Source organism: Vollenhovia emeryi, unplaced genomic scaffold (genome assembly GCF_000949405.1).
Source record: "Vollenhovia emeryi isolate VEMERY1.0 unplaced genomic scaffold, V.emery_V1.0 DF939138.1, whole genome shotgun sequence".
Taxonomy (NCBI): Eukaryota; Metazoa; Arthropoda; class Insecta; order Hymenoptera; family Formicidae; genus Vollenhovia; species Vollenhovia emeryi.
In genome coordinates, this window is record NW_011967228.1 from 2,438,348 (window position 1) to 2,447,106 (window position 8,759).

Here is an 8,759-nt window from a genome sequence, read left to right on the forward strand (position 1 = left end):
TTCAATCGCTCACTTCCGAACGCCGATACGGGAGCCTTGGACACGCGTTATATATTTCGGCATCGTTTTTAATTCCGAGACCCCGCCGTGTGCTTTTGCCCCTCGGAAAGACCTCACCCACGAGATATATCTTGTTTGAGTAACATTGATACAAGATATACACCGCGAAAGCTAAAATAAAATACAAACCGTACCCGTCTTCCCCGATTTAATTCAAACGGGAGAGAAACAAGTCTTTTGCGGAGCTTAACATATTTCTAGAATCGATACGAAAATCTACTTTGAAATAATCTCACAATAAGATTCGCGACTATGTTAATTCGGTGCGGCAGTGAAAGTACCCGATGATGTAAAACTGGCCCTTAAAGTAACGCACAATAACCGTCTTGTGACTTGAGAATATAAGACAGCCATTCTGCTCAGGCCCTAACGCGCAATAATTGCCTCGTGTCACTCAAGTCACTTGGACCCGGTCTACAATGAGTTGTTGGTCGTTAGTCAGAAGTCAACTATATGCTGATCCTTTTCCTTTCTGGGTTGAAGAAAAAAAGGACCGACATATAGTTCTGACTTCTGACCAGGGACTAAGCAACTCATTGTAGACCGGGCCTCACAGTTATTGCGCGATACTTGAAGACTAAGACTTAAAACATTGCCTTAAAACAGCCATTCTCCTCAGGCTCTATCCCTAAAACGTTCTCGAGTGGTGTATAATTTCCTCGCGACAACCGTGACTTCCAGCCCTTCGCGTTAGTGCCCGTCTACAATAGAGATTTAAACCCTGAACCTTAAGAAATTGACTAATCACAGTCGAGTATTCTACTCATACTTGACCGTGAATAGTCGATTTCTCAAGGCTTAGGGCTTGAATTATCTATTGTAGACTGGGACTTACCGATTACGCCGTCATTCGTTCGGTGGCGAGGGACGCTTTCTTCGACAACCGGTCTCAGGGAACAAAGAGCGTCGCGGACAAATTTAGATTTCTCGAGCGGAGGGTTCTCGCGGCGGGCGCGTTTGCTCCGTTCTCACCGCAACGCGAGTTACGGATAATAACGGCGGCCTATCCGGTAGCCACCGGAGTCAAACCGCAGCCCATCGACATACGCCGCACGTAACCCCGTGCGCGTGTAAGTGCACGCGCGCGCATGCGGCCGGATCTTCGCACGCGGGGCGAAGCGTGAGTGCGCGCGTGCACCTGCGCACACGTTGTACATCGCGCTACGTACCTCGAGGGGGGTTGAAAGACTGTGCACACGCGATGTTGCTACCCCCGGACTCGACGTACTCGGCTCGACTCGGCTCGGTTAATGTGCGTGCCCGAAAACTGCCGTGTAAATCCCGGGGCCGCGTAAATCAAAAGCGCGCCGCGCGCAAGCAAGAACTGCTCGAATTGCGCGAGCGGCAAAATCGCCGCTCTCGCTTTGTGCGGATTTGATTTACACGCTAGTTCGCGGGAATGCATTAACCGCGGCGCGAATCGAGAACTGTCTCGGCGCGCGCAGAGGTCGACGTGTGGCGACCGGCGTGAGGTAACCCGCGTCGCGTCGAGATACGTCGTCCGAGACAGCGAGCGCGTTATGAATTTTTACCTGCGAACGAGACGTAAACCGCTGAGAGCATTGTGGCGAACAGATTTGCGGCATTGCTAGACATTTTTTGGGCATTACTTTGGGCATTAAGCCTTGGGTAGCCTTGGTAGGGCATCATAAAGATGAAATAAGATAAACAATGCCCACTGGGTATTAAGTAGGCATTGGTGTACACAATTTTGGTCAGCGGTTTACCTCTCGCCTGGCCAACTACCGCGTCGACGTACAGTTAAACGGGCGAAACTTGGCGGATTTTCGCATTCTAATTCCAAATTTGTAATTAGATTTATAAATATGATACATTAAGACACACTAAATGTTCATTCAGAGAAGATAGGTCTCACGTTCGCTTCTTCACTATCGAGTCTTGTTAAATTAATTCCACGTAATTCTAATTGCAATTAAATTAATGGTAAATTAGCGATATTTCCACACCGTAAGTCGGATGACTTTTTATTCCGCTGCTGATCAATCACTTTCCGAACGACGAGAAAATAATGATTTCTTAACAACTACTGACTTTTTCACCGAGTTTTCTACAGCTCTATTCGCCATTCATCTGAACTAAAAATGTAGAGATCAAGTGTCAAAGATGAAGATACGAGTTATCAGTTTTTACCCAAACACAAACATGTTTACGATAATTGTGAGATTAAAGTATAAGCTACATTTATACTGAAAATTGAAAGAAACTCTGTGCAAGAGTCGTTACGTAACTTGGAAATAGATACAGAGCTTTCAGAATATTATCCCTCTTGCAAATATTACAAAATGCTCAAACTCGGAGGAAAAGGAGTTTGGAGGAACTGTTTTGCAAGACCAGTCAAGCCCGCTAATTTAATTAACATTAATTAATATTCGTCATCAAATTAAATACATCTTCGTATTTAATAATTATATAAAGGATCACGATCTCCTCTTCGGGTGCTTTTACTTTTGGACAACGTGTGTGTTGTTTGAGCTGCCGAACCGATATCTCACGATTAATTCCGCTCGATTTGCTCGCGGGAAAATCGCTACTGGCGGCGATTTAAAATATTCAGACGCGTAAGCCGAATTACGCTCTCGTCGTCTCGTTGAGAATACGCGACTTAACTCGCGTTCGCGAGTTCGCCACCAGCGCGAAAATGCATCGTCTTACGGCAAGTACACGGTCGTGCAATTTGCGTCTCATGCGTTGTAAATATGCCTCGACATGCCACATAGCGTGAATATGTAAAGGCACATCCGAACGAAACACGGCCGTGTTAGCTATTTGTCGCATGTGTCGCGCCGCACGCGATATAGTGTGTCACCTGCCTGAATACTGATTTCACCATCGATATGAATCGGTAGGCCGCGTGTCTTAACGCGTGCACGCGAGTGCGCGGTTTCGGAATCGCCCGAATGTACGATCGAGACGAAAAAAATTCACGACGCGACGCCGCCGAGGCACCGAATTCACAATCGCGTCGCGATTTCCTTTCGGTCCGGCGATTTTTATCCCGGCCTTCCTTCAGCAACGATATCTTTCAAACTTTTCTCCGTGCATATTTCGTACCAACTGTATCTCCCGTATTTCTCACACCTAAACACGAGACCATCTAATCCCGAGAAATTAAATTCGTTTGACTAAATATGTAATAATTATTTCGCTCGTGTTTTATTTAACAGCGGCGAGTAATCAAAGGAGGCCAAATTTTGCGAGCATGAAAGTTGGCAACATAATTAAAAATTACTTAAAAAATGACTAATGTTTGTATAAATATATTTAATTGAGTGCTCGTTATTTTTATAATTTTTGCCAATTCATTCCATTGGATAAAGTCCGGGACGGTAAAAACTGGAATGTACCATGGTTTCTTTTACCCCCTGAATTTTTCCAGCTAACCCTGTGGAGACAACCTTGCGTTCTATATTAAGTTGGACAGCCTATTTAGAGTTACTTCGAGTTGGCTCAATTTAGAATGAAATCCGTTCAATTTCATACGAAAAAAAATTGTCACGGCGAAATGTTCCTTGCGCGACATTTGGATCATCGCACGGAGGGATCTTCGCGTCAGCAGGACAAATCTGGCCTGACTGGAATGAAAACCGACTTGAATCTCCGGCCGCGAAGTACGTTGACCGACGTACGTCGGGTACACACGAGCCGCGTGTATCCGCAATACCTGTATCATTTGCAATACGTACATACACGCGCGGAGCCCTCGATACCGCGCGATATAGGCGTAAGACGAAATGGACAACATTCCCAACGGGCGCTTTGTGGATATATCAATCTGCCCCTCCCCCTCCCCCCTGTATATCCGGCCGCAGGACGGGCAAGAGGATAACACGACCGCAGTAAATTATCGGTAAATAATATCGCTCCCCTCGCTCCGCCGTCCCTGTAATTCGAACGGTATCACCCACCATTTTCGCGGATTTTCCCCGAGTAAATCCGGAGGACGTAATTTGATTCCTCCGTTACAAATGTACGCGCGTGTGTGTGTGTGTGTGTGTGTGCGCGCGCCCGCGCCTGTTTCTATTATACTTTTCGTTATCCCACGGTGATGCTGACCAAGGCGTATCGCGGGGCCGGTTCCTTATTCCGCGACGTGATCCGTGATATTTTCCCTCAATACCGGCGCCGGTTACGTCACGCCTGTACCGCCGACACGTAACCACGCAAATGTCGTCTGGCAATTACGCGCCCGTACCGTCCGGCGAAACTCGAGCATTCCCCCGATTCCCCCCCGCCTTGGTTCCTCTCGCGGAAACGCATTGGAAACGCGCGGAACGCTCGGCGCCGGTGCGTTAACTCTTGACTGTCTTCGTGCACCCTCAGAAGGGATTTCTGTTACCGAGGCGAAAAATATTCTTGACGCACTTATATTTCGCACAACCTCGTTCAGTATAAAAATAAGACAATATCGAAAGAAAATCAATAATTCTTATTCTCCTCTATCGAATTTAAAAAGATTGACTTACTACACTGGGAGTAACTTGTACAAATGTAAGTTTACGTACTCTTGCGTTTAAAACGCACGAAGTCGGTACCGCGATATTCGACAAAGGACGATTCTAGATCTTAGAATTTTTCATTTAAGCTTGAAATATTCCTTTCTCTACAATAAATATGGATCGGCGCTCTATCGAGCCTACTTTATGATACACTGAAATGTAGTAGCATTGGAACCGGAAATTTTTTCTGCGGGTGTGTAAAAACTAACCCGCGCACACGAAATTTCCGCCTGTAAAAGCTGGGGTTGATACGTCCGTACTTTCTTGGAAAATGTGACTGATTAAAACGCTGTGATTTCGTAAAAATAACACGGTATCTTTTCACAAATAAGTGCTTCAGTGCAAAGTACGACGAATACTGTTTCATTCGCCATCGTCAAAGTTCGTATTTAAGAAATTTATTTAAACTCCATTTATTATTCACAGGGTAAAAATCGACCCCGCGAAGATAGTCAAGGGTTAACGCGTGACGCTGCATCTCGGCGCGCCACGTTCGCGGTATAATCGATTCTCGATGAACTGTATAAAATGCTGCATAAAATATCAATCGATCATACGTCAATCACACGGACCCGGCTATCCGTCGATGGAATTCTGTTTGCGGAATAACAAAGTATTCTCGTAAACACGATGATGAATTTAAAAAAAAAATGCGTATCTCTAACGAATCGTACATCCGAAAACCGGCTGCGCTGCCGCGTCGAGAAATGATCCGCTCGTTGAACGCGGTTATCAGAGGAGAGTCCCCCGCTACGAGATGGACTTCTAATATGAGACAGCTGGTTTTCAACGTCGGGGTTCAATCACGATTAATTTTCTTTCGCGACGATTACGCGATCTAAAGCCTCGCGTCCACGACCGAGGACTGTGTCCAATAAACCAAAAGACTCGTTATTTCGCGTCTTTGCGAACGCCTATCGAAAAGGGGGGGGAGGGAAACTGCCTCCCGCAGACCGGTCGATCGGAGATCAGATTCTCCCGTCGCGCGCGTGACGTAACGGCAGTGTTTAACGTCGCGGATAAGGGGTGATAGGAGCAGGCGCAGGCGGCCCGTGTCTCTCTCTCGCATCTTCCGCGCGCGGGAAGAAGAGGCGATTATGGACTCCAGCGAGGAGCAGCAGCGAGGCGGGGGGAGCGTGGGAGGAGGGCGCTTTTCTATTCCGCGACTTGGGTAAACGCGCGCGTATGTATACTCACGCATAACGAGGTCGTTCGGCGAGAGGCGGCGCGGTATCCTATTAATGCCGTTGTAAAGGGATACGCGAGGCGGCGCCCGGCGTCCCGTGCTCCTCGTACGGGAGCGCCTCGCTTGTCGTCATCGCGATCTTCGGGGAGCAGGCGAGCCGGGGTAAACTTCTTAAGGAGGAGAAATGGGCTTCTCGGAGGGAGGGTGGACGCGCCGGTGTGTACCTGCGTGAGGTACGACCGCGGGTGTGTCGCGGGGGAATTTCACTGATATCGGGAGGTTTGTTTCGGTGTGGGGGAGACGGAAGCGATAGCGACGTCCGCTCGTCACTTTGTTGCGCGAGCGCGTTGACGGACACGTGGACGAAGATATCTCGCGGGCGGAAAGAAACCCGCGAGCGGACACGGAGCGCGTAGACTGGCCCAGGGCGGTGGCAACTAGCATAACGTTGTCCCACCGATTTCATTTCATTTCGTACGATCTGGGCTACGTTCGGAAACACCATCCGAGTACCCCAGCGTATCATTCTATCCTTGTTGCTCGCCCGTATGTTAAACAAGGATAGAATGATACACTGTAGCCACTCGGGTGATGTTTCTGAAGGCGCCCTTCGTCTGATTACAAATAATCTAAAGTGTTTCTCTCTCTCTCTCTCACTCGCAGGAATTTGACGAACTCTTATGGCCGGTCTGATTACAAGGGTCTCTAGGAGCGCGGGAACCGGCCCGACGCGACGCGACGGCATGCGTTTCGCGGGGGCGACAGTCGACAGACTGTTCGCGCATCGGGGAACGGTAATCGGAATAATAAGCGGCAAATAATATTACCGCGCGCGCGTAATAATCTCAGATGCTACGGGCAAATCGCATTTCGAGCGATATTCAAGCCGACGCGGCGTACCCTTCTCCTCCTTCCCTCCCCCGCGCCCCTCACCCGCCTGCCCGACACGTAATGCCTCGAGGAATCGAGAATCCCGCGCCGTACGAAAGACAAAAGTGTCGTCAGCCGTCGGGGTAAACTGCATCAGCGACCTTGAGTAGCGTGTTAATTTACACCGTAATTCACCGCCTGCATCCACGGGGCTCCTTTCCGCCCTCGTCCACCAAATTGCAAAACTTTCTTATGCCACTGCGAGCGGAGAATTAGTTTCTCGTTAACGAAGTTTACGTTCGCACTTAGGGGAAGGGAAGGGAAGGGTAGGGACGACGGAGGGGGGGGTGAGGGGAGGGTGTGAGCCACCCCCGGTGCTGCCAGCCGCCGCCGCGGATGTATTTATGACGGTGCGCACACGCAGGACACGCATTATACGAGGCTCTCTTACCGAAATAGGGCCGAAGGGTTCCCTTAGCGAAGAGCCCTTCTCTCTATATCTGTATTTCTCTCTCTCTCTCTCTCTCTCTCTCTCTTTCTGTCTCTCCGCCTCGGTCGCTCTCCCTTAACGAGACTTTTTTTTTTATGGACGCAACGGCGACGGGATAAGCGTCGAAAATATGGGCGGGCAGACTAAACACGAGGCGTCGTTAACACCTGCTCCATTCCGCGTCGGAATTATCCGAGACGCCCTTAGGACGAGGAGCGAGCGACGGCGATGACGAGAATAGCCGAAACATCGCGCATTCGCGCCACGACCCTCTGTTGACAATGGAATTTCGAGAAGAGGACGACGACGTTCCCCCCCCCCCCCCCCCCCACCATTCCCCGCGCCCGGTCGTATCTCTCTGACAATGACGATGAAAAATTCAGGCGTCCGCGCCGCGGACGCATTATCGCGGACCGAGACGGTTTTTTTTCCCCCTCTCTCCGGGATACGCGGGCGGACGCCCCGCGTCTCTCCGGAGCGCGCTGCGTAATTCCGCTCGATCATCTCGACGGAAAAAAAGACGACAGCCTCGCGCGACCCGAGGCATACGCACACGTAATCCTGTAATATCCAGTGCGCACATTCCATTTGTCGCCCGCGGCCCTCGCGAGCGTCGCTCGTTCTTGTTCAACGTTTACTAAACGACGTAGGATGATTCGTAAAGCGTCGCGGGCGTCAAATGGAACGTGCTGCGAAATCGTCCGCGCGCGCGCGCCGACGAGGAAGGTGCGCGGCTGGTAAATTGCCCGCGCGCCGTAAAATCGGACAAGTTCGGAAAGAGAAGGAGCTTGCGAGCCACTCACCCGCTCGTGGACGGTGGATCCGGCGTTCCAGTTGATCCACTCGGTCCCTCGACGCGTCGCACTCGCGTCCGCGAATGTTCGACGAGATAAAATGATCCCAGAGCGTCGCGCGCGTCACACAGAACGTACGCTAAATGCACCCCGCGCGCCGACGAGGGGGGCACGGGTGCAAATTTTGCCCGCGCGTCGACGGCATTCGGCGGGAGAGGAAGCTCGCGCGAGCGCCCGTGGGCGGCGTAGTATCGCGGACGGCGAGCCGACGTTGTATTAATCCACCCGGGCGGTCCCTCGATGCGTCGCGCTCGCGATAAATCACGCGTCGCGCTCGCGCCCGCGAATCTCGATCGCGCTCACGGTTCACCGCACCACTTGACCGCGCACGGCGAGCAAATTGACCAACAAGCGCGCGCGTACCTCGCGAGATGGCGGTGGCGTCGTGGCGCCTCGAATTCGCGCTCGCCCCTCGACGGCGAATATCGGACGGCGCCGGGACGCGGGCACTCGCGCGGGCGAGTTCTTCGATAGCCCTCGTAGGTCGACAACAAATGCAACCGATTAACTCCGAAAAACACGACGCGATTCTTCAAGCGGCGCCCGGCACTGAATACGCGTCTCGCGCGCGCGCGAGACCTTTCGACGACGAACGTTTGTACGGGTCTCGCGAAGCTACGGCCGTTGATCGCCGGCCGTGGCGGCGATCGTCCGCGCTGGACGCTCGGCACTCGCGCGAGCACCCGCGGACGAAACTTACCCGGAAAAAGTGAGAAGACACGGCGACGATACTCGCGGCCGCGCACCGCCGACGCCATGACACCCGTGAGACAATCGGCGTT

At 51.2% G+C, this 8,759-nt stretch overlaps 1 protein-coding gene across 1 annotated transcript in view; it reads right to left on the reverse strand.

Annotated features, from left to right (window-relative positions):
- The window catches only part of LOC105567425, a 262,739-nt gene extending 254,201 nt beyond the window's left edge, over nucleotides 1-8,538 (reverse strand). Inside the window, exon 1 of the mRNA XM_012022289.1 lies at nucleotides 7,927-8,538. The gene's annotated coding sequence lies outside the window, so the exon portion shown is untranslated. The remainder of the gene's footprint in view (nucleotides 1-7,926) is intronic.
- Nucleotides 8,539-8,759: the final 221 nt, after the last annotated feature.